Below are 25,263 nucleotides of genomic sequence, written 5' to 3' on the forward strand. Positions count from 1 at the left end.
GCGATGTTGTAAATACAGTTGAGATGTTTTTGCTTCTAAGGTGTTCAAGTGGTGTCTATTGGATGAGAGGACATTCTTCTGGAAGAGTATCCTTTTTTGGCCACATGGTCACACGTTTGAATTCCAGAAGATCTATTCAGTCTTTTATCCTTCTGAAGTTGATAAAATGAGTGCTCCTGGGTAATAATATTATTCTGTTATTCAGTGCCAAGGTCCCCATAAGGATGGAAATGTGCTTTCCAATACACATACCGAGTTACATTTTTATGAGCAAGCATGATTTTTAAATAGATTGCAATAAAATGATACCCTGTTCGCCCGATTGGGGTGGGAAAACCTGCATTAAAAAAGTGACAGTAAAGTCCTGTAAGGGAATTTATATGTTTTTCTTATTTCCATGAATGGGGCCGGCGACATCAGTTATTTAAACATCTTTAATGAGTGGCTAACTCTGACAGACTGCAGGAAATCCAGATGAGGAAAATGCATATTCCCCTGAACCCCAGGAGACTTCGATATCACAAGTCCAGTGAGCGAGAAGCTTGTTCACAAATAGATGAATTTGGGACACTCTCAAGGAACTTGTACAGCATATTTTGTGCAGGTGTTTCCCCCTAAAATCTTATTTAGGGAGTGGATATCCAAATGTTTTCGTCCTGCAAGTATTCTGCACGCTTCTCCCAAAGGAGGCCCATTTACAGACATCCCCTGTTGATCACTCATGTCCCACCGGTTGAGGCAGCTAAGCCTTTCCTGTTCCCCTAAAAGAGGCCAAGTGTTTATGCCGCTAATATTTGCCCCTTTCAGATGTGAAAACCAGTTTTAAATTCTCAGTCGAGACTGTTTGCCTCCTGAAAACGAGTAAGGGCCTGGTTTCGAGTTTGTGTTATTGGACGATACTAATGCCCTGATTCTGAATTTGGGGGCTGGGGCTAAATTCCGACATGTACACAAGCTCCTGCTTTCCCAGGGATCGGACTTCTGACTCCAGTGGACTGTACCTTAAGGGGAAAATATACACAGAAGTACAGAAAGGAGCGGTGTTAGACCTGGCATCTTTGGCGTGATTTTTTCTTCTGACCTCCTGTTTTTTGACTGTGTACTGCATTTGGTTTTTGCTGGTTTTAGGACTCTGGGCTCTTTACCACTGCTAACCAGTGCTAAAGTGCGAGTGTTCCCTGTGTAAAGTGTGTTAGTGATTAGTTTATCCATGAATGGCATATTTGATTTGCTATAAGTCCCTAGTGAAGTGCACCAGGTGTGTACAGGGCCTACTAATGGGCCTGCAGCACTGATTGTGCCACCCACATGAGTAGCCCTGCAACCATGTCTCAGTCTTGCCACTGCAGTGTCTGTGAGTGCAGTTTTAAACTGCCAGTGCGACCTGGCATGTGCACCCACCCACCCATCGACAGTCCAATGGGCACTAACTCACTGTCACTGGTGTAAGCCTACATGAGTGCCTCTATGCATAGCTTTTATTGTCAAATGGGGGAGTGTGGAACAGAAGCACAAAAACACACAAACAGCTCTGCTGTCACTGTTGTGAGAACAACGAGAGAAAGCTTTGCTGTTTCAGTTGTTAGTCGGAACCATCAATGCAGTAAGAGATAACTAAGTTGTCACCGGCGGCAGTCTTCAACATCAGGCAAATAATGCTTGAAAGCTTGTAAGGCAACCCTTTAAGCAGGAGTGCAACTAGAGCGGAACTTTGGTGGGGGGCATGGCTAACACAACAAAGCCATAGGGCGGCGCTACCATGCCAAGGCATAAGGCAGACCTAACATGTTATGTTATGTTGTTATGTTAAAATTATTTGTAGAGCGCACGTACACCGGTTGGTTTCTTGGCGCAATATATAGGAATAGCCTGAGTCCTGGTGAGGTATTCATATGCCTGAGTGAACAGCCATGTATTAATGAGTTTCCTGAATCTCAGCAGGTCTGTACAGGATCTGATGTCACGGGGCAGAGCGTTTCAGAAATGGGGAGCCAGCACTGCGAATCTGCTGCCGCCTAGCCGCTTTGATTTATAGGATGGTATGACCAGAAGGTTCATGTGGGTTGAGCCTCTGAATAATATTGGAATCAAATTCTGGGCAAGTGCCATGCAAGGATTTGAAAATGAGGCACCCGATTTTGAAGGCGCAGCGTTGTGATATGGGGACCCAAAGTAGCATGTTGCCATCTCGGCTGATGAAAAATCAGCTGTGCGGCCTGGTTCTGCACACGTTGCAGTCTTTTGACTCGGTATAGCGGCAAACCGAAGTACAGTGAGTTAGCATAGTCTCTGTGGGAATAGCCAGAGCTAGAACAACCTGCACCAGTGCTTCCCTAGTAAGAAGTCTGCTAATTTACCTTATCTTCCGCAACTGAAAGAAACAGGTAGAGACTGCCGTTCCGACCTGTGACTTAATAGATAGGTCATAGTTGATTGTGACCTCTAGGCTCTTAGCTGTCAAGGATGGGGTTGGGAGAGAGCCAAGCAATTGGGAGGGACCACCCACATTGCCCATCTGATCAGGAGTGAGAATGCATGCATCTACGGCTGAGTCACTCTTGCATCCTCCCACTTACGCCTCTGCAATAAAACAGCCACAAACTCAGCAAACAAAGGCAGCATAAATTAAAAAAATGTAAGTAAGGTGAACTTCCCTGTAGGACTGCCTGGGTAGCTGCCAAACACCAAAGTACTTGTCTATTACTGTAATCTTGAGATTCAGTGTAACAAAAAACTGTGTACAGTCTTTAACGCAGTGTAATAAGAATCTATCCTTAAAGGTCTATTGAATTTAACATTTGATTCTAAGAATAAGTCAGACCTATTGCATCTGTTGTGATTTTTCATAATAAACAGATGGAACCTATGGCATTGGACATTACTTTTTCTTAATGAACTAATGAGGCCTATAACCTTTATCATTGACTCATCAGGAAATCCAACACAGACCTACCATAACAACTATAAATAACCCTTCTCACAAGGCAGCCATCAGGCAAAGAGTCAGCAAAATCACAAATTCCGATAAAATGAATTTTGCAGAACTATTCTTAGGAAGGACTAGCAAGGACTATCACAGTGCAAACATTCTACCCCAACGAATAACTTATGGGGAAAACCAATATCAAAACCCTTGCATACTCCTTGTAACAAAATACCACTTTACCGCCTTCAACACAGTGCAACAAGAATCCACCCTAAAGGCCTATTTGTTTGATAAAACATTTCATATTAGGTAAGTAAGGTTGCATTCCTTTGCAAAAACTCTAACATCTGCTTTTTACAATAAGTCGTTGTAGGAAGCTGGCTCTGTATGTACTATACCAAAGTGAGGTATAGTGTGCAGAGTCCAGGAGAACCCCAAAGGTAGGCAGAGGTAAAGTTAGATAGCACCTTACCCTCTATTTGTGGTAGTGAGGTCGAGCGGTAAGGCTTTATCAGAGGACAGTGTTCAGCATTTGTTGTACACGCTCAATCAGCAAATGATTTCACACACTCAAAGACTGAACTTCAGACCAATTGTTTTTGTATAAAAATTTTCTTTTAGTTCTTTTATTTTCTGGAACCAAGCAAGCCTGGCTCAGGTAAGCAATACATACTTTACAGTAGTAATGCAGTTTGTAAACAGTTTGAATTGCAATTGTAAATGCACTTTGATTTGATTACAGTAAGGCTACTGATAATGCAATGCTTTTCAGAATACAGTACATATACTTTGTATGGTATTTCTAGTAAAATTACAGGTGAGTTACTTTTGAGATTACTTTTCTTACACAGTGTAGTATACCTGGATACTACACTGGGACATTTCCTGTAAACAGGTAAGTAAATCGTTTTTGTTAGATAGTACAATTTTAAAGAATTTCTTTAGGTTTTCAAACTCAACACTTAAAAACTTTTCAAAGAAAAACATTCAATGTTATTCTATGGAGGAAATAGTGTTACCGATTTTAGGTGAGTATTCAGTAGTGGGAGTTGAGGTTCTGGGGGTTGACTCAGGGGTCCCCCAGGGTCAGGGATGCACTCTCGTTACACCCTCAGCGGCACTAGGGCAGCCGTGTGCAGAGTGCTGAGGCCCAATGTTATCCAATGGGGTTAGGGGGCCTCCGGTTGGTGGCTGCTGACGAGTAGGCCACTTGGTTGTGGGAGCAAAGCTCCTGGACTTTAGCTCAGGGCAAATGGGGAAACAGAGTAGCACCAAAGGTGCACCCTCAGCAGCACTAGGGCAGCCGGGTGCATGGTGCTGTTTTGACGTTGGGCACCCTGTTGTTTGCAACGGGGAACCTCCGGTTTGCAAAGGCACTGCAGGCTCGGAGACAAAGGTCTTCTGGGTGCGACTACCACTTCGAGAGGTAAGTTGGGATGTTGGGGGTTGGCTAGGCACTGTCGGTTGGGGCCCCCAAGGCCGTGGGGTGTCGGGTGCAGGGGTGTTTTTTATGATCGGATCTTCTTACCACTCCTGGTCGCTGTTGGGGGAACTTCTGGATTTAGGCTGCAGGCGTCGGCTGGAGGTTTGAGGCAGATCAGGGATCACTGTATCTCGGGTCACGCTTGCTGGGAGACCTACTCATGGTGTTTGCCCACTCAAGCTCGGGCCATGGATGGCGGGTGCAGAGAGGTGCGGATTCACGGTTTCCGGCAGAGGCCAGAGGTTGTTGCTGAACCAATCCGGTGTTCACGAGAGACACAGTCTTTGTGGTTGAAGGCAGGCAGGTCCCCTGGGGTTTTCGAGGTTGCTGACTGCAGGACACACCGGGATTTAGCAGGAGCAGGTTCGAGGTAGAGACAGGCCGGTAGGGCTGGGGCCAAATCAGTGGGCATCTTCCTCTTGTTAGCTTTGGTACCGCTGTTCGGTCCTTCTTCTTCTGTTCTTGTTGCAGGTTCTTGTCTGAGGAAGCAAGGTTCAGGGATGCCCCTAAATACTAGATTTAGGGGCATTACAGGTAGGTAAAAGGTTGGGACCACTGGGTCCCATCCCTGGGGTGGGTATACCCCCTATTATGCCACCCTCCTGTGGGAGGGGGGCATATGCCTTTCCCTGGTTGGCTGGGTCCCCCCATCTGCAAGATGGCAGGGACTGGGAATTGTGCTTCACCTCGCCTCCCCCACCTGAGGGGTGGAGTTGGCAGAGGTGGGCACATCTCTCTTCCTCACTTGTTTTTCCTGCCGGTTCTCCTGCCCAAAGTGGGGGTCAGAACCAGTGGGGAACAGTTGCTGAAAGCAGCAAGTGGCCTGGGGAAGCGCACAAAGGCAGCAAGCCTTTGAAGCTTCTCCTTTGTGGATCCTGCCCATCCTGGGAGAGGAGGCTTAGCACCTTGTCCCAGGATGTTCATTGTTTCAGGCCCCCGAGAGCAGCAGGCCCTCGACCCAGAGGTCCAGAAACATGTCTGGTGGTGGCAGCTGAAAGCAGCCACTCAGCCAGGACACTAGTGGTAGGTTAGTTTTCAGGGGGCATCTCTAAGATGCCCTCTATGTGCATTTTTCATTAAATCCCACACTGGCATCAGTGTGGGTTTAATGTGCTGAGAGGTTCTCAGATTTAAGTGTAACCATTATGGTGCTGTGGAGTTTGTAATGACAAACTCCCAGCCCCATATACTCTTTATGGTAGCACTGCACTTGCAATGTCTAAGAATGGACTTAGGCACTTTAAGGGTACAGGGCTCATGCACCTGCACCCTCACCACTGGTATAGTGCACCCAGCTAAAGGGGTGACTGATCTATGCCAGGACAGTGGGTTGTAGGCATGGCACACAGGGATATGTGCCATGTCGACTCTTCACTTTGTTCTGCACCAAGCCATGCAGCCTGCAAACGCAATGTGTGTGTGCCAAGGTACAGCGCCTCTAAGGGTGGCACAATAAGTGCTGCAGCCCTTAGAGGTCTTCCCTGGTCACAGTGCCCAGAGTACCATTTACCAGGGGCAGACCTGTGGCCAGAGATGCCAATTGGGTTTAGGCTTCAATGCAGTTTTAGGGTAAGAACATAGGCCCTGGACACCTGGTTAGCAGGAACCCAGGGTACACTCCGTCAAAGCACATCAGCAATTTAGCAAAAAGTGGGGGCAACCATGCAGAAAGAGGGCACTTTCTCACAATCGGGCATGCTGTCTTTGTTGTAACTTGATAAACAGATCAGACCAGATTCTCACCATAACCAACTGAGGCCTAATGCAGTAAGCATAAGCTTTACCAGAAAGCAATCATCAGGCACAAACTTGTAAAAGTAAGAACATGTACAAAGTTAGAAAAGGTAACACAATATAGAGCCTTTCCTAAGAGGGCCAAGAAGGGTTTTTAACAGTTCAAATTATCTCCTAACAAGATTTGACTGAGGGGGATAGCCAACACCAAAATGCTTTTCTATGACAGTAATCTGAAACACCTATCTACAGTCTTTAACACAGTGTAAAGCTAATTGACCCTTAAAGGCCTGTTGGATTTAATATATATGTTTCAGAAAAAATAAGTTAGGTCTGCTGACGTTGTCATCTTTTCATAATAAACAGATTAGACCTATGGCATCTGACAAGATCAGCCAAGCCTAAAGCGTTCATCAGTGGCTTGTTACCATAACCAAGTGAGGTCTCTTGTACAGTGCATAAACTGGTAACCATCAAGTATACAGTCATAAAATGACAACTATATGCAGAAATACACCTGGAAAAACAATATACAACCCCACTGAAATGGCCTGAAATGGCCTGACAAGAATTATCCCATTACAAATCTTCAACACCCTGTGTCTGTCAGAGGGGATAGCCAAAGCTGAAAACCTTGCCTGATTGGATCATCTTTGAGCAGTGCCGTAGCTATCCCTCTGGCAGCCTGTGGCGGTCCCTGCCTTTGCCACGGGGGCCGCACTGAAGAGCGGGGGAGTGGGGTTGCTGGTGAGGAGTGGAGGAGGTTTGCTATTGCAGCCCAAGATGGCAGGTAAGAGCTTGGGGAGGCCGCCGCCCCGAAAAAACTCGTGCGGCCCAGGGCGCACAACTGTTTATAGCCCTTAATACACCCAAATGGCAACCCACTCTTAATGTCTATTTGCCGTAACAAGCCCTTTTTACAAAAATTGGGCAGGCCTTCTTCCTTCGTTGTAGCTCTTCAAAAAATCTAATTAGATATATGGCATCTGACATGAAGATTCCCAATGAACCAATCAGGCATAGAGCATTAATCACTGGCTGGTCACCATAACTTACTCAGGCCTACTGAATTCTGCATAGATGTTCACACAAAGCAACCCTCAGGCATACACTCAGAAAATTCAAAATATTTACAAAACAATATTAAACCCCTCCTATCAGGTTTAACAAGGACTGATAAAGTGGAAATCTATAGGGTTTGTCAAAGGCGAGAACCAGCACCCTTGCCTGCTACAATAAACTGTAAGAATCCATCAAACGCCGCACATGTCCATAGGGACTTTAAGACAAAGGAATAACATTCCATCCTTAATCCACCCTTCCTTAGAGGCCTATTGGCTTTGACATTTGATTTTCACAATAAATAAGTCAGGCCTACTGAGTTTTGTCAGAAATGTTCATAATAAAAAGATTAGACATATGGCCTCCAAAATACCTTTTCCAATGACCCAATGTATACATAAATTAAAGTATTTCTCCTCAGGATGTTGTCCACCTATTTGCTCACCACGGTTCTGCCCCTCTCTTGTGGTGGTGCCATTATGTCTCCAGGTTTTCTGGTACCCTCCTCTCTCTACTCAGTGTACTGGCTGATCCTAACTCCACAGTATGCTACCCACACTTTCTCCTAGAACATACCCCTCTCGGTGTGCTGTTTTTAATCCCTCTCTCTCACTGTTGCTAACTGAATCTGGGTGTTTCCTCCATTGGGGTGCTGCTCTCTTGTGTTCAGAAAATGCTTTCCTGTCACACTTATGGTGCAATTCTTTTTTCTGAAATTGCTCCCTATATAGGGCTATTACCCATTCTCTGGCTGCTACCTCTGCCTCCTCATTAGGGTGTCATTCTCTCCTTTCCAGGTGCTGCACTGTTATTCTGTGCATACTGCTAATTCTCTGGAAAATCCCTTCCACCAGGTGGTGTTTCCTCCCCTGGATTCCTCACGGTTCCTCGCGAAAACACACATACTCCCCTTCACGGTCTCCTCTTGGTGAAGGGTTCGCGCCTGCAGCTTGATTCCTGCCTGCCTGCCTCGGCGCTGCTCCTGTCTCTGCCTGCTTGGTGTCCCCTCTTGCCCTTACTTTTATTTTCACTGCCCCGCTAGTCGTCTTTGCATTCCCTCAGCTAATTTATTTTTTAATCCAATTTACCATCGGTTTTACTGCCGCTGCTGCCCCTGTGGCCCTTCCTCCCTGCTCAGCCCCCGCTCCCGCCTCCCAGCCTCTCATCCCGCTCCCCACACCTACTTAATGGCGGCCCCTGCGGGGAAGTGCGAGTAAGACCTTGACGTCAGGTATGGGCCATCTCTCTCCCCTGCAGCTCCACAGTGCTGTCGCCACGCCGCAGTGTTGTGTTCTCTTCTTGGTGAAGGGTTCGAGCCTGCAGCCTGATTCTTGCCTGCCTGCCTCAGCGATGCTCCTGTCTCCGCCTGCCTGGTGTCCCCTCTTGCCCTTATTTTTATTTTCGTTGCCATGCCCATACCACCGGAGCCCTGACGTGCATCCTCCTCAATGTGCGCTCAGTAAACAGACACGCTGTAGAAATCTGGTACCTGCTCGACACACTCTCGCCAGACGTCACCTTCTTCACAGAAACATGGAAAACGCCACCTCCACCTCGACGTCGCCACCGCCATCCCCGACGGATACAAGATCCAAAGAAAGGACCGTCCCCACCGCCCAGGAGGAGGACTCATCATCGCACACAAGAGCTCCCTCCAACTCTCCACCTCCAGCACGGTCGAGCCCCTCTCCAACGCAGAGCACCTCCACTTCCAGATACATACCAGTCCCAGAACCACACTGCACGGACCCTCATCTACAGACCCCCCGGGCCTCGCGCCTCCTCTGCACCACCATTGCCGACCTCGTCGCACCCCATGCCATCACCTCCACGGACTACATCCTCATCAGAGACCTGAACTTCCACCTTGACAACCACAGCGAACCCGACTCCACCACCCTCCTTCACAACCTTGCCAACCTCGGACTGAAGTAACTCATCACCACCCCCACTCACAGAGCTGGACACACCCTCTACCCCATCTTCGCAGGAGGGACGAGCATCCACTTCAACCACACCATGCAGCCCCTCTGGACAGACCACCACTGTGTACACTTCACCTTCAACACCACCATCACACCCAAACCCACCCCATGCCCGCCACGAAGGAACTGGCGCAGGATCACACAGGAACAGCTCAACACCACCCTCCTCCACGACTCCCCCTCCACCACGACCGATGCCAATGCCACAGCCAAAGAACTACACCACTGGATCATCGGCTGTGCCAACAAGCTCACCCCCTCCACCACCCCATCAAACAACGCCCCCTGAAGGCCGCCTGGTTCACCACTGACCTCCAAGAAGACAGGTGCTCCTGCAGATACCTCGAGAAACTCTGGCGGAACAGGAAAACCACTGAAGACCAGAGCAACTGCAGGAACGCCATGAATGAATACCACCAGCTCATAAGTGGCACCAAGCGGACCTTTATCAAGAACAAAATCCACACCAATGCAAGTAACGCAAGAGAACTCTTCAACATCATACAACAGTTCACCAAACCCCCCAGCGAAGCCATGCGTCACACCATCTCCGGACCTCTGCAATAAGCTCAGCTCCTATTTCCACCTGAAAATCAAGGACCTCTACGACAACTTCAGTGAACTAACTCCGGACACCACCCCCCCTCCTGTTACACCGTGGGCCGATTCGCGATGCCACCTGTTTCCTCTTCGCTGGCCATGGTGCGGCCCGCGGCGACCCTCCCTCCTCTTCGGGGGCACCGCAGTACAGCATTGCAGCCAGCTGTGGCCATTTCAACGGCATCGCGGAAAGCACCAGCGATGCCTGTTGGTTTTTGGGCACGCCGCATACTTACACGGTGGCCCATCTGCTTCCCAAGGCACCTTGGGACATTACACTCACCTGGTGTGGGCGTCTGGCGATTCTTCTTCCTTGGGGGCCATATTATTGCACTTCACTCCTTTCCCTATGCAAGATGGCCACACCTCTCCTTCCTGTTTTGTCATTTCCTGTTCCTGTATGTCACTTCCTGTTCCTGTATGTCACTTCCTGTTTTTTCTGTATATAAGGTATCAGAACCTTTCCTTCCTTGCGTTGCAACACTCCTTGTTCCTGCTGGTGTGTCCTCGCTCCTGTTGGTTCCTGCTGGTGTGTCCTTGCTCCTGTTGGTTCCTGCTGGTGTGTCCTCACTCCTGTTGGTCCTGTGGCTCCTCTTTTGGTGATTCCTTCCTTCCATTGGCGCTTTATTCCCCTTGCGCCTTCTGTTCCAGCTTGTCTTCCAGTCTTCTCCTGGTTCCTTTTTGGGCGGTTCCTGGTTTTCCAGTGTTTTATGGCTCCTTGTCTTCTCCTTCATTCCTGGAGTCTCATCAGCAACATCAGAGGTTTTTGCATCTTAGCATCATCTGCCATGTCCAATATCTTGGCTAGAGGGCCTGCCACATCAAGACGTTTGTCCTGGCTGGAGCACCAGGACCTGTCTATTCCTTTCTTGGGATCACGAATAAACTTTGTGAGAAAAGTGGCAATCTTAAAGTCCACCTCCGGAGTGAGGGCTACCTTATCCTCCAAAGCCGGCCTATGACATTCAGCTCTCAGACAACTCCTCACCTCTTTATCCAGGGGTTTACACAGCCTGGCCAACATGTAAGAGGCCACCGTAGGAGCCGGACACCATGCCACAGAATGTGGGTGTAATAATTCTTCTGGGTCCAACATATCTGAGTCAAAAAGTGGAGAGTAATCCTGTTTTTTGGGTTCACTGGACAAGGGAGAGGAAGTTGGATGCCACGGTCTATTGTGTCCGAGGTGTTGGGAGAATTGTCCCCAACCCAGGGCTCTGTGGGTAAAGGGGAAATATAGTTGCCCTCTGAGGTACTAGATATCTGAGTATCTGTGGATGGGGACTGCAAATCCATAAACACCTTCTTGAGGTGCACGAAAACATCATACATTTGTGTTTACCATCCATGTTAAGGGTGGGTGGCTGCCCTGGAGGTACAAGGGCCTGGGGCCCGGAAGGTTCTTCCCTCTGCCAAGGGGTTGTTGGCATTGCGCCTCTAGTGCCAGAATTTTCCTCTGCAAGGGTGCCACCACGTGTGAGACTGCCCAAAAAATGGAGCCATAGTTAAATTGCCCAAATCAAACATAAATCACTTCCCCCATACAATATTGCAGACGGACGCGCTTCGCTCTGCAATTGACAATGAGTGAAAATGATGCACCAGCCGCCAGGAGGTTAGGACGTGTCGAGAATGTTCAGATAATGTAGGTGGGCCCCCTAGCAGCCGTCTGACCACACCATGCACCAGAGCTGGACAAACTGAAGCGGCCGTGTAGGAGCAGAGAACATTTTCACAGCCGCGCTGAAAGGAAACAGGCAATTAAGGCACGCAATACACAGCGTGGAAGACAGACCCACAGGATGGCTATACCTCGTTCGATTGTTCTGCCATAAAAGTAGTATAAAACACACTAAAATCTCCAAATAGTCTAAGAGGGTGAAATGAACTTATCTGCAGGCTGCAGGAGCAGCAACGACAGGAATAGAGAATTGCCGGGGCTGATGTGATAATGGTGCAGCTTCCTGGTTGGTTGGACTTTGCTTACTTTTCCCCCAAGTTCTTATGGGAAATGTAGTTTTCTGTGATTAAAATCTGTGATGTTAAAGGCTTCTGGGAATAAAAAGTGAAGAGAGACAAGCCTAATCCTCGCCTCCGGATCCTGACATTGAATCTGTGTCTGTCCACACATCGCAAGCCATACTTTGGCTTTGTTTTTTCACCCATATATTTAGCATATCTGTCCAACCATTCCTTAACCCTGGTTTCTCCACTGGTTGTTGGCCTCTCCACCAGCCCCTGCCCCTGTCCTCGTCTATCCAGTCCTCCAACCTTCCCTTGCCCTTACCTTCCCTTGTCTCCACCCATTCCATGCCCCTCCATCCATTCCATTCCTTCATCTCATCCTTTCCTCTAAGCAATACATGCCCCTGGGCCACACCATTCCTGTCCCTTTTCCCTCCACCCTCCCCTTGGGCTGGTATTTTGAGACAATACACATTTCGAATTACAGACAGAGCTGATTTTATTGCCAAGTTTAAGACATTTGCATAGTAATGTCTGATATCCTATAACAAGATGCCACATTATTTAAATCCCCTGCAGGAAAGCAGGTTTAGCTCCCCAGACAGCACTGTTGGGGAATGTGCTAGCTGCGGTGATCAGCATTTGCCTACGGGTTATGTTTACATCCTGTCAATATTGGCCTGGATGAGTATATCATCTTTCTGCGGTTGATGAAGGGAGTCTGAACTATGGAGGATAACAAATACATCAGCTTAAACTTGGAAATATTACACCGTAGCAGTAGAAGTAGCATTGCGGGTCAGATTTCCAGTCCCTCCAGTCAGGTCAACAAATTTGGTTGCCCTACTGTTTACTGGTCTCCTGGTGGTCACCTGAAATAGGTGTGCTCATTTTCTTTACTAATCTTGCTAGCGCCACAGACCATTTAAATAGTTCCCGGTGCTGTGGATGTTTATTGAAGGCCATGAATGCTGGGCTCCAGTGACAGCATGAATCCTGGGAATAGAACCTGGCTCCCAGAATCATCCAACATGGCCATCTCTTGTTGTTCTCCTATTGGACACACTATCATCCCACTCGTTGCACTTTTGCACAGCTATCAAATTGAGGTCAAATTCATGCCCTCAAGAAGTTGCAGGCTATCTCTAGCCTGGGCTGAAAAATGTGACGGGTGCCGAAGCCCTTTTTGCCCAATGGGTGTTGCGCACCTGCCTTCAGGCAAGCTTTGGGTTTGCAGGCATACATTCAGCAGTGGGAGATATGTTAAGAATAAATGGCACAAGCCTGTAATATGAGATAGCGCTACTGTCACAACACACTTCATTGCTGCCAGAAGCTTGTGATATCAGCAGAATGAGAGATAGCTCTGCTGTTACTTATGTGAGCCTCCAACATGTGTTTATGGTTGTGATTTTGTCGGGGTAGCACGTTGCACACAAACTGCTTCAGGATACAAGACTACAATGGTGAGCCAGCATTTTCTGGGCCCACTTGCTTACCATTGGTCCTCCGATTGACTTTTTTGTCAGTCTGAGAGGTGATAGGAGTTAGTATTAACAGTCAATCAAATTTCAGTTAACAGTGCAACCCATTTGGCTACACAATAAGGACCAGGAATCGATAGCCAAGTTCAAAAGATTTATTATAAGTTAATAATCAAAATTCAAATAAACCACTCTTAATACCATGCTGTAAAGATACAGAATAACAACAGGAATCCATAGATGCCAAAAGAAATTAAGGTACATTAGTATCAAACAGACAAGCAGTTCTGTAACTACAATGCAAAACAATAAAATTAGGATCTGTTGCACAGAGAACAATGTAAGACTCTCTCTCCTATACATTAGAAAGCTAAGAATCAGAGTCCAGAGGATGGTTTATGTGAAGGAGCATTAGCAAATCAGAGAAACTCCATAAAGAAAGTCAGGTCAGAACAAAAAGAGATTAAATAGAAAAACGTTAGCATCTCAGAAGCTCGGTCAAGTGTCTTCTATGGGTCAAAAATAAGTGTCAGCCTAAGCCACACTTAAGCAAACATCAGATAAAGTGCTGGGCATAAACCTCTCAAAGTCCATTAAGCTAGCACTGACTCAAGGTGTCTGCAAAGAATCTCCAAGGGGTCGGTGAGTATGAGAAAGGGACCTGCAAGGAATCTGTGGGTAATCTGAGCAGGGTAAGAAAGGAGTTTGATCTGAAGTCCAAGAGGAGCGTCATATTATAACGTGGATGCAAAGAATCTCCAAGGGGTCGCTGGGGATCAGAAATGGATCTGCAAGAGTCTGAAAGGGGTCAGATCTGAAGTCCAGGAGAAACATCATATTATAACGAGTTTAGTCCATTGGGAGACACCCCCTCTGTCACACCACCAGGGGTCCATTGTAATCCACAAATCATCATGTTGTAGAATGAAACATTGCTGGTTTGTCCCACACTGGACATGGGAACGACATCTTTCCATCAAATACACGTAGGGGCATATTCTCAAGAACATGTGATAACTACCCCAAAATTAGCTTAACGCAACTCTTCACATCGCAGTCTATGGGAAAATAACTCTGTGTTACCGTGGTATTCCCAAAATGGCGGTACCATGCGATAGTCTCACAATAACGCGTCAAATCAACGCGTTAAAATCGCGACGCCGCACAAACGCAAAACACAAGCGCAAAAATAGTAGCGATGACGCCAATCGCAATACAAAAATCATCGAAAACCAGCCACAGGCCTGCAATTCCCACACGTCATATAGGAAAATGCACTATAAAAGTAGAAAAAACATACAAACAAAAGCCAAACAATAGCAAAGCACAATGGAGGTAGCCGGAGCAAGTACAGAGGACAACCAGAACCCCACAAGCCCCCCGGAGGACCAGCCTGGGACCTCGGGGTCAGGGAAGGGCAAAGACAAGAAGAGTAGGAAGAAGCGGTTCAGTCCACAGGAAAACAGGATCCTGATAACGGAGGTGGAGGAACACCATCAACTACTGTTCGTCACCTACACTGTGTCACTGGCAACTAAAAATGGAATATGGCAGACCATCGTGGACAAGGTGAATGCAGTCGGATTGCTGAAGAGGACAATGGAAGAGGTCAAGAGGCGCTGGAATGATGTGAAGCGCAAAACCAAGCAGAAACTCGCAAACAACCGTAAGGCAGCAATGCAGACTGGAGGTGGGAGTCCAGCGCGACAGGAGGAGCTGGACGAGTTGGAGGAAATAGTGTCCACAGTCATCAGTGGGGAGACGGTGGCAGGAGTTGGGGGACCGGACACTGCTCAACATGACTGGACACAACAGCAACAGGGTGAGTAACGACCAGGGACTAGGGGGACAGGGGTAGATGGGCACAATGGCACACATGCACAATTAAGCATAGCACATCTGCGGACAAACCATGCCCCAGACCCCCAACTCCCACCAAGAGACCAATGCACCCAAGTAGGCAACATCTCAGCACTGTATAAGCACAGAAGCCAGAGGCACACCGCATGTAAGGGATAAGGGGCAGCTAAATCAGAGCTGCAGGGGCGACTCCCCCAAAATGAGTCACACACACATTACATGCAGAGCACATCAACATTGACAACGATGTGGTACAAACCGCAACACCTCCACAACAGAACAGAGGACACAACTGGTGCCGCATGTGCGTAGAAACTGGCCAATCACATCTGGCATTGCAGGGAAATTGTGAGTTGACAATGTACAAGTACAAACACACATCCGTGATGTTGTCGGAATGTCCACTGTCCCGCACCTCCCCCCAAACAGTCACAATGTACACTGTCATGCAGCCTGAATGTAAACATGTGCAATGCGTCAACATACATGTGAACACAATGTTAAACCACATCTCCCCTTCATATTGCAGGGGGAAATCCAACACCTCCTGCAGAGCAGGCCGAACCTCTCTTCTCTGATGACAAAGAGGACCACCACACCTTCGACTCTGATGCCCTCCAACAGCTCCTGGAGAGCCTCAACAACCCACTTCCAGGAGCAGGGCAGCCCAGCTGCTATGAGGAGAACCCACCCCCTGCACAGAACACACAGCATGGCAGCCAAACTAGATGCCATACGTGGGTGTCTAAGTCCCATCAGGGACCACCCACTGTCCCTAACAGGAAACGGCCACTACAACGCGGCCGTTTCCATGCATAACATTAACCATGCATGCATTACAATGCATGCATGGTTACTACGAATAGCCTTTACCACGCATACCTTTACTATGAGATACATAGTAAAGGCATGTGTGGTAAAGGTAAGGGGGCTTGGAGGGGTATTCCCCCATCCAAAAAATAAACGGGCGAAAAAAAGGGGAGTTGGGGGTCTCCCCCCCAAAAAAACCTCACCATTTGAAGTCGCGATGTGAAGGAAATCGGTGCCTTAGAGGAACCGGAAAGACACTTCCGGTTCCTCTTTACGACTTGCGACATCGGAAGAGCTTGGAGAGGAGAGCTTGGAGAGGTACGGGGGATATTAGTATTTAAAAAAAGAAAATAAGGGATGAGGGGGTTGTGTAGAGAAGGGGTACAATATTAGAGTTAAAGGGAGGGGTATTTAATAAAAGGGTTTGTGGGTGGGAATCGGAGCAGTATATGGAAATGGGGAAGGGTTCGGAGATAACCTTTAGCAAGAACATGCCATTAACATGCATGGTTTAACAACGAAAAACATTGTAAAAGCATGTGTGGTAAAGGCATTTTTGTGGTAAAGGTTATGCGTACTAATGGCATTCTCATTGTAACGCATGCGTGGTAAAGGCATGCATTGCAACGGAATGCATTGTGATATCATACAACCATCCCTAACAGACACCCACAGTCTGCTCCATGTGTGGAAAATACCTTCTTTTTACCTTTGAACTCTGTGTTACCATTTGCCGCTGTCTTGCCACTTGCCCGCCATTTTGCGTTTCATTTGCCCTTTTTGTGCCACGAACACTCTGGGGTCACATTCCTGACTCGCCTCACCCCTGCACGAACATCCACACCTTGTCCGCACTCTGACCTGCCTGGAATTGCCCAGCACATGTTCGACCAGTCGGGCAGGGAGTTTCCCCAGATGTTTGTCGTCCCCATCCTGTGTCCTTCGCCCTGCAGGAGGCCGGTAACCGCCACCAGTGGACATATCGGATCGGCTCCGACTTGTTGTGTAATCATACTATGCCCTGCAGAGGCCCACAGCTACCACCTACGAACTTATCAGATTGACCTCTGTGTACCATGTAATTATAATGTTTTGTCCATGTCCTGCGAAAAACCCCAAAGTCTACTCACCTGCTGATCCACCAGATTGACCATTGTTTATGAACATAATAAAGTATTATTGGTACAACTCCCTTACATGCCTGGGGCAGGATAAAGGGTATATAAGACGTAAAGTAGGAACATTCTGCAGATTGCCTCCCCAGACAGTTTTGAGAGTCTGTCGTTGATGCACTCTTTCTCTTGAGAAATACAATCAATACCCTTTCTCTCGTGCTCCTGTGTTGGTCTCCATTTGTATCCTGAACCCAGTGGAGAAGGGTGACCCTGCACCTTTGGGTGGGCTCTAAAAAGACCCCCAAAACCACAATTGGCGCCCAAACGTGGGGCCCCTTCAGCGACGCGGCTGCTTGGTCGTTGGGTCCCGACGAGGAAGTTTGAACGGACGGTGGTGGAGTCGACCTACGCCAAGAGACCCTCATCTGCGTTGCCACCACCTGACCTTCACCGCATCCGAGGAGACCCCCTCAAGTAGAGCCGGTCCTGACTGGGGCCCCCAATAGACTTGGATGATTTTGTAGTCGAGAGACCACCTGGAGAACGCGACAAAGGATTTTGGTAGGGTCGCTGATTTGCGACACCTTTTTGTTTGTGCTTGGTTTTGGTTGTCTGGTTTGTTTGATTTCACTCTTTACCAAGATTGAAGATAAACGGGTAGTGTGGACTTTTTGTCCGACCTTTGAAATTTGTAGAGATATTATTTGAGATAACATAGAAAAAAAAACATGCCCGTACTTGGTAAATCCTCTTGATAAGGTTGTTTATGACACCTTTTCGGTATTTTGGTTATCCAGACTTGGTATTTCGATATTTGCAAATAACGAAAGTTAAGCGGGTAAGGTGGATTATTTGTCCAATTTTCTGAAATTTGTGGAGACATTTTTTAGAAACTAGAAAAACATGCCCGCATTTAGTAAGTTTGTACGATGGTGTTGTTGTTGCACCTCTTGATCTCAAACACTAGAAGAAAGTCAGCCGGCTCCTCCAGAAGGAACACCGAGTAAAGAGATGTATGTAAAATATGGTATTTCTCCCATAATGTTTGATCTATTGTGGCATAAATACACGTCTAAAGATAAAGAAACTCAGTGGCCCATGTACGGCTTTAGATCCCCGAAAAATTGAGGCTTTGGAAACACAACTCTACCAACGGAGGTCGCGACAAGCCATGTTCGACGCTCTAGGCCAATGGAAAAAGGAGGGAGCCGAAAAAGTAAGAAAGGCCCATGCAAAGACACAAAAAAAAGCTTGAAAGAATGTTAGGCAGATACTAGCAACTTTGCAGCATGAAAAGGCCGCGTCTAGCGCAGCCTGTGCGGACAGGGAGTATAGACTAAATGCATCTGGACAGTATTTTGTAGGCCATGCGCCCTTAGCGCGAACAGACCCCCACGAAGAACTCCTCCTCCTCCCGTTGCCCCCTCCATATCATGTCCCTCAACTCCCTCATACCCTCTCGTCAAGAGACGAACGTACACCCCCTCAGGATGCTCTGTCCCCACCACCTGATCCTATTACCCCTCCTGTCCAGATTGACCCCAGACACACACCCTCTGCCCGGTCCCGAATCTCCCGCCTCACCCAAACAGCGAAACATGCCCTCGAGAACCTAGCCCATACTTGCTTGACCGATCGCTCCACTGCCTGCCAGATCCGCTCCATTTATGAGACTTATACCCAACCTGAAAAAGGGTAATTTCTACAGCGATTTGCCTACGAAACCTTCTCCCTGTATGAGAAACATCATGGAGTAACTCCAGAAGAGTATGTTCGAGGGTTATACCACAAATTGAAGAGTAGAACATTATATAACTGGGTATATACCCCGTGGCTCTGAGCCAATGTCCTGGCTTTTAAGAAAGACTTGCCTGACCCTCGGAAGAACCCCTCTGGGTTTTATGAAGGACTGGACACAGTTATTTCCACTTATACGATGACATTGACTGGCATAGACCAATTTTTTGGGTTAATACTGCCCCCAGACATATGGAGACCCATAAGAAAGATGGATGACATAGCCACATTGGACATAAGTGGGAGGAGTTGACGAGCAAGGATAGGGACAGAAAACCGGGTGAGAAACCTACAGACGCTATCCTAGCCTTGCCAAGCCACATAGTAAAGAAACTGAAAACGACAATTCCGTCCAGGAAGGTAGACTGGACAGTCATCACTGCTTGCAGACAGAAAACCGATGAGACTACATCTGACTATTTTTCTAGACTCAGTCAGGTATTCATTGACTATAGCGGACAGGACTCGACGACAGAGAGAGGTCGACATTTGCTAGTTCAAACCTTTGTTAAAGGACTATTACCGCCTATTTCCACCAAATTACAGAGTAGCGAGAGTACGGGGCCAGCATCCACCCCAGCACAAATACTGACAATGGCCCAATATTATGATCACTTACAGAACAAAGTATAAGAAGAGAAAGATAAAAAGAAGAAAGAATTAAAAGAGAAAATAATGCTAGCTCAAATAAATACTAGAGGAGGAGACATAAATAGGGATCAGCCACCCTTGAACCAATCTACACTACTAGGATGCACTCAACTCCCCGCCAACTATCCATAGACCAATGCGCGTATTGTAGACCGATGGGTCATTGGTGTGCAGATTGTCCCCTCCTGCAGCGAAACGGCACGGGGAGAGGAAGAGGACAGAATAGGGGAAGGGGGACAGCTCCACACCCAAATGAGCGACGCCCCAACATCTTCGAGAACAATAGACATGCTCTCGCCCACGACTTTAGCGATGATCACTACTGCGAAAACGAATATTCATGAGACAGCCAAGGCCGGGGGAAGGAACCAGTGGAACTTATAGTTGATCAATCAGGCCCCTACATCACGGCTTCAGTGGGTGGAACTCGGGTACATTTTTGGTCGACATAGGGGCCTCTAGAAGCGCCCTTTCCCATGAACTGATTCCTAGGGCACCCCCTGTCTGGCTTATCGGTCACATCTGTAGGATTTTACGGAATGCCCTCCACCAATCCCCTCTCTACTAAAGTACCCCTAGACATACAAGGAAATACAGTAATGGCTTCCTTTCTATTATCACCAAAATGTCCGGACAATCTGATGGGCATTGATCTCTTAAAATATTATGGAGGCACCATTCGTTGCTCCCCCCAAAATGTCCGAGTCATATTGTTCGACAATGATTGCACCCATGACCACGAATCCCGCATTTTCTGCCTAACCAATTCTGAACAACAAGACCTGTCTCAACTTCCGGACACCCTGTGGGCTGTTACGGATACCGACGTAGGGGAAATTGTCATGGACCCTGTTCAAATAGCAGTAAAACCAAATGTACCACTACCACGCCTTCCCCGGTATAAAATATATGCAGATGGCGAAAAAGCTCTCATGACTATAGTAAAGGATATAATTATAGCGAGCGTGGTTGAAGAAGTCCAGTCTAACATCTGTAACAGCCCTATCCTGCCAGTTTTGAAACAAACATCTACTTCAGAAAAGATATACCGTTTTGTGATCGACCTACGAGCAATCAACAAAATAGTGGTCCCACAATATCCTGTGGTCTCGGACATAACGACCATATTGACAATGTTCCCCTCAACTGCAACCACTTTTACAGTAATAGACCTAAAGAATGCCTTTTTCTCCATACCAATTTATCATGACTCACGTTATCTTTTTGGTTTTACTTTAAGAAACAGATCATACAGGTTCTGCCGTGCTCCCCAGGGGTACACCGAGAGCCCTAGTATCTACAGTCAAGCCCTGAAACAACAACTTGATCAGATACAGTTACCACCCGGCGCTGTTCTTATCCAATATGTCGATGACATCCTTTTGGCTGCAGACACTCCGGCCCTGGCCCGCACTGCCTCTTTGAATACACTACACTTTCTGGCATCACAGGGCCATAAAGTATCCAAAAGTAAACTACAGTACTGTAGACAGCAGGTGACCTACCTAGGCCATCTGCTGTCTAAGGAGGGACGTACACTCACACCCGACCGCATCCAAACAATACTACGCCTCTCTTCTCCCACCACCCAAAGGGATGTTCAAGCATTACTTGGCCTCACTTCTTTTGTCGCCAATGGATACCGAACTTTTCTCTCATAGTAAAACCACTTCTTGCCCTACTCACAAAAGATACACCCACGCCTCTCCCTTGGACACATGAGCACACCCAAGCTTTCCAAAACCTACGCCACGCTCTCTGCTCTGCACCTGTACTAGGCCCACCGGACTATTCTAAACCTTTCTGCCTCTACACCCACGAACGCTCCGGATGTGCCCTCTCGGTCCTGACCCAAATTCATGGCACCAAACAATGTCTGTGTGCATACCTTTCAGCCACCCTAGACCCCATGGCCCAAGGCCTGCCATCTTGCCTCAGAGCAGTCGCAGCCTCAGCTGTCTCTATACGACAGAGTGAGGGCATTACTCTGGGATCCAAACTCACGGTACTAGTCCGCCATGCAGTCGATATACTACTAAATCAGACAAAGACACAGCACCTCACTAGTGCACGACTGACTGGATACAAACTCACGCTACTAGCACCTCACATCACGTTGAAACGATGCACAACACTGAACCCTGTGACACTCCTTCCCACACCAGACTCAGACGCCATAGATACTCCACACGACTGCCTTTTTCGAACGGAGGAACAGACAAAGGGGCGAGTAGACTTGAGAGATACCCCTCTAACAGAACAGGATGGACAACTGTGGGTGGATGGGTCTTATATTAAACTACCAAATGGCACCACATCCGCTGCCTATGCCAACAACAACATTGTCGAAACTGCATGTACCTCAGAAATCAGCCCAGGCCGTGGAACTCATAGCCCTCACACGCGCTTGCATCCTCAGTCAGGATCTTGCTGTCACCATTTTCATGGACAGCCAATATGCGTTCAGGGTGGCTCACATGGCACACCCATTCAACATGGTGACCTAGTTACTGCACTACTCTCTCATGTGTTGGTCTCCATTTGTATCCTGAACCAAGTGGAGGAAGGGTGACCCTGCACCTTTGGGTGGGCTCCAAAAGGACCCCGAAAATCCACAATTGCTCTCCAACGAACCATGGCTGACATCGCTAGAGCTCGCCCTGAAGTTGGGACACATGCGGAGGATCATGGAGACCATGGAGTGGATGCAGGCGAAAAGAGCGGCTGCCACGGCTGCACACCAGTGAGCGGTATCTGGGTACCTCAATGCCCTAAAGACCATCCTCATGGCATTGCTGCCACAAGGCCTGCTGCTGATGCATGCTGCTGCTACCACCCCATCCACATCTCCGGCCCCTGATATGTCAGTGCCACACAGTGCGGCAGACATTCCTTCTCCGGCCCCTGACGTGTCACTGCCACACAGTGCTGGAGACAGAACACCACCACCCACATGTGAGGCACAAGAAACAGCAGAGGATGAAGATGCGGATGAATCTGCCTTCGTGGTCAGAAGGACGCAGTAGCATTCATGTCCGCCATGTGGCCTGCTTCTGCTTGGTTCTGCCCTCTGCATCATCACCTTCCACTGTACCCCGATGCACTCTGCGACACTCACCTTGGGCCTCGACATGGACTGCCATATTCTGTTTGGTCACCAGTGACACAGCTATCAGACTGCGGACTGAACACCTCCTCTTTTGATGTACTTGTCATTCCCTAAGGGACTCTGACTTACCCTCCACGGGCCAACACTGTGAAGTGGGGTTTGCATGGCTCCAACTGCAACACTCCACTGAATGTGAAAAAAACATTCATATTCACACAGATATGTCATGTCTATGATCTGTCAAGTGTAGAAGTATGGATGAATGTAGGGTCAGTGATTCCCCCTTACTTCCATGTTGCTCATGTTGTGGGACTTGGGTCACAGGGTGACACATTGCCGATTGCGGTCCCGGTGGCGCCGACACTACTACGGAGACACACGCATTATTTACTTCCTTGTCCAGCCCAGGAAGGAACCACGCCCAGTGCCCCGGGGTCATTGTTCACACCCTTACGCTGGACTGGCATACGCCACGACAGCCCACTCTGCTTACGCTCACGGGGGGATGACAACGCTACATGTCCCAGGACTTCCCTGTCAGGATCTGCTTCTCACGGGTCTAGTTCTCAGCATGCCACAGCCACTCCCTCACGGCTGGTTTACACCCACACCACACCCATCCAGCACAGGCATCACAGGACATGTGGCCCTACCAATAAGAAGGGCCTGGAGCACGTGCTGGACGCCATTTCCACTCTCTAACTGGGTGTCTCCGAGTGGTTCTCATTTATGCATGAAGGCCTAGGGCCCTGCCACCTCACATTGCCCAGTGCCGGGGGTGACATAATGGCGTCCGCACCATGGGACTCAATCATAAAGGGTCCATGGCTAGCGGTGTCCAGACTTGGTGGCACCGGATACACTGCGGCAGGCACAGGCACACCGCCATGGGACGGTGTTTTGCGGTGCACTGAGGTAGGGGCACCTAAAGTGCTGAGCGTATGTGCAGCCTGCGATGATGCGCCGTCCTGGTGGTCTGGACTGGTAAGGATTAGTGTGAGCCCTGCTGGACCGCAGTGTAGGCCTGAGCCAGCGGGCAGTCTGGGTTGCCCGCCACGTGGCGTTGCCTCGCGGTTTACAGAGTTAGTGGCACCTCAAGAGCTAAGATGGTGTGCAGCCTGCAATGATGCTGTGTGCACTGATATGGTCTCTGCCATTGTGAAACCAAGACCCAGAGTCAAGTGTGTGACTGGTGGCCAGCGGGGTGGGGATGCATGAGGTGGAGGGTGCCATGTTCGCAGGCTTGGAGCTCCCACTGGCACGTGGTGGGCCCTCTTGGAGACACGCCGGTGGCGGAAGGTGAGCAGTGAGGCCTGGTTGCGCAGGGGCGGGCAATCACCTCTGGGCGGCAGGAGGGGCTGGGATGCAGCAGCCTGTGTGCGCAGTTGCGGGCAAGCGATGATGGCGTGTGCAACTGTATGGCCATTCATGTCTCTGGAAACTGTTTCAGATACGGGACCTGGGGAACTGCAGTGTATACCGGCACATGGTTGGAGACACACCGGTGGCAGCAGGTGAGCATTGAGGCCTGGGTCCTCAGTGTCGGCACTCTCTCTCACTCTCTTTCACTCTCTTTCTCTCTCCCTCTCTCACTCTCTCCCTCACTCACTCTCTCTTTCTCTCTCACTCTCTCACTCTCTCTCCCTCTCTTTCTCTCTCCCTCTCTCACTCTCTCCCCCTCTCACTGTCTCTCACTCTCTCTTTCTCTCTCACTCTCTCACTCTCTTACTCTCTCTCCGCCTCTTTCTCTCTCCCTCTCTCTCTCCCTCTCCCTCTCTTTTTCTCCTTATCTCTATCTCTCTCTCTCTTTCGCTCTCTCTCTTTACTTTGATGAGCGCATGACACACCTTCTTATCTGGATTTCTGTCTTCCAGGCTGTGACTTACAGAATGTCCTGAGAAGACCTGCCATGACTCTTCATAATTGTTGTTTTGGGGTTATTCTGTAATAAACGTATTATTTGGATATTATGTGATGAATGTATGATTTCCCTTTTTCTGACCACACATGTATGTTAGGTGTTGTGATTGTGCGACTTCAGGCGAATTGTTTAGATCATGATTTCCTAGAGTTGATGTGCAATATCTTTGTCCAAAGGAGAGGGGCGCGGGGTAGGGCCCGGGAGGGGAGGTCCTGGGGGTGGAGGCAGGGGGTGTTATTGCCCTATTGGGGCTCCGAGTTGCATGTTCAGTTGCTCCAGGGCATCTGTTGTTCTTCATGTGTGGCTATGAGCTGTGCTCCCTTGTCTGGTGCCGGTTGTCATCCGACTTTACACCAGGTAAGAGCAGGTGTTAAAATCCTGCTGCTAACGCGTCTCATCGCATGTTTTGTGATCTTATCGCCCATCTGGCCGGTGGTTAAGAATGTAGTGGAGTGGTGTTGTCGCGGCGTTTTGCACAGGAACTCCTACACTGCATATCATTAACATTTGTTGCCGGGGTCATCTGTGGCAATGTTTTTTGTGACTGCTCTATCGCAGGTAAACTGGTGATATGGGCTGTTAGCACCGGCTTGTGAATGGGGCAATAAATGTATCGCCACTTTGGCTGCGATAAAGTGCCGTTAACTCGGCGATAGATCCTTGAGATTCTGCCCTGTAGTTTGCTACCATTGGACAATAGTTCATTCAGTGAGAGCTCTGTTTCTCCGTGTACCTTCAGTCAAGGTCCTTTTCTCAGGCTC

The sequence above is a fragment of the Triturus cristatus genome, chromosome 6 (genome assembly GCF_964204655.1).
Source record: "Triturus cristatus chromosome 6, aTriCri1.1, whole genome shotgun sequence".
Lineage (NCBI taxonomy): Eukaryota > Metazoa > Chordata > Amphibia > Caudata > Salamandridae > Triturus > Triturus cristatus.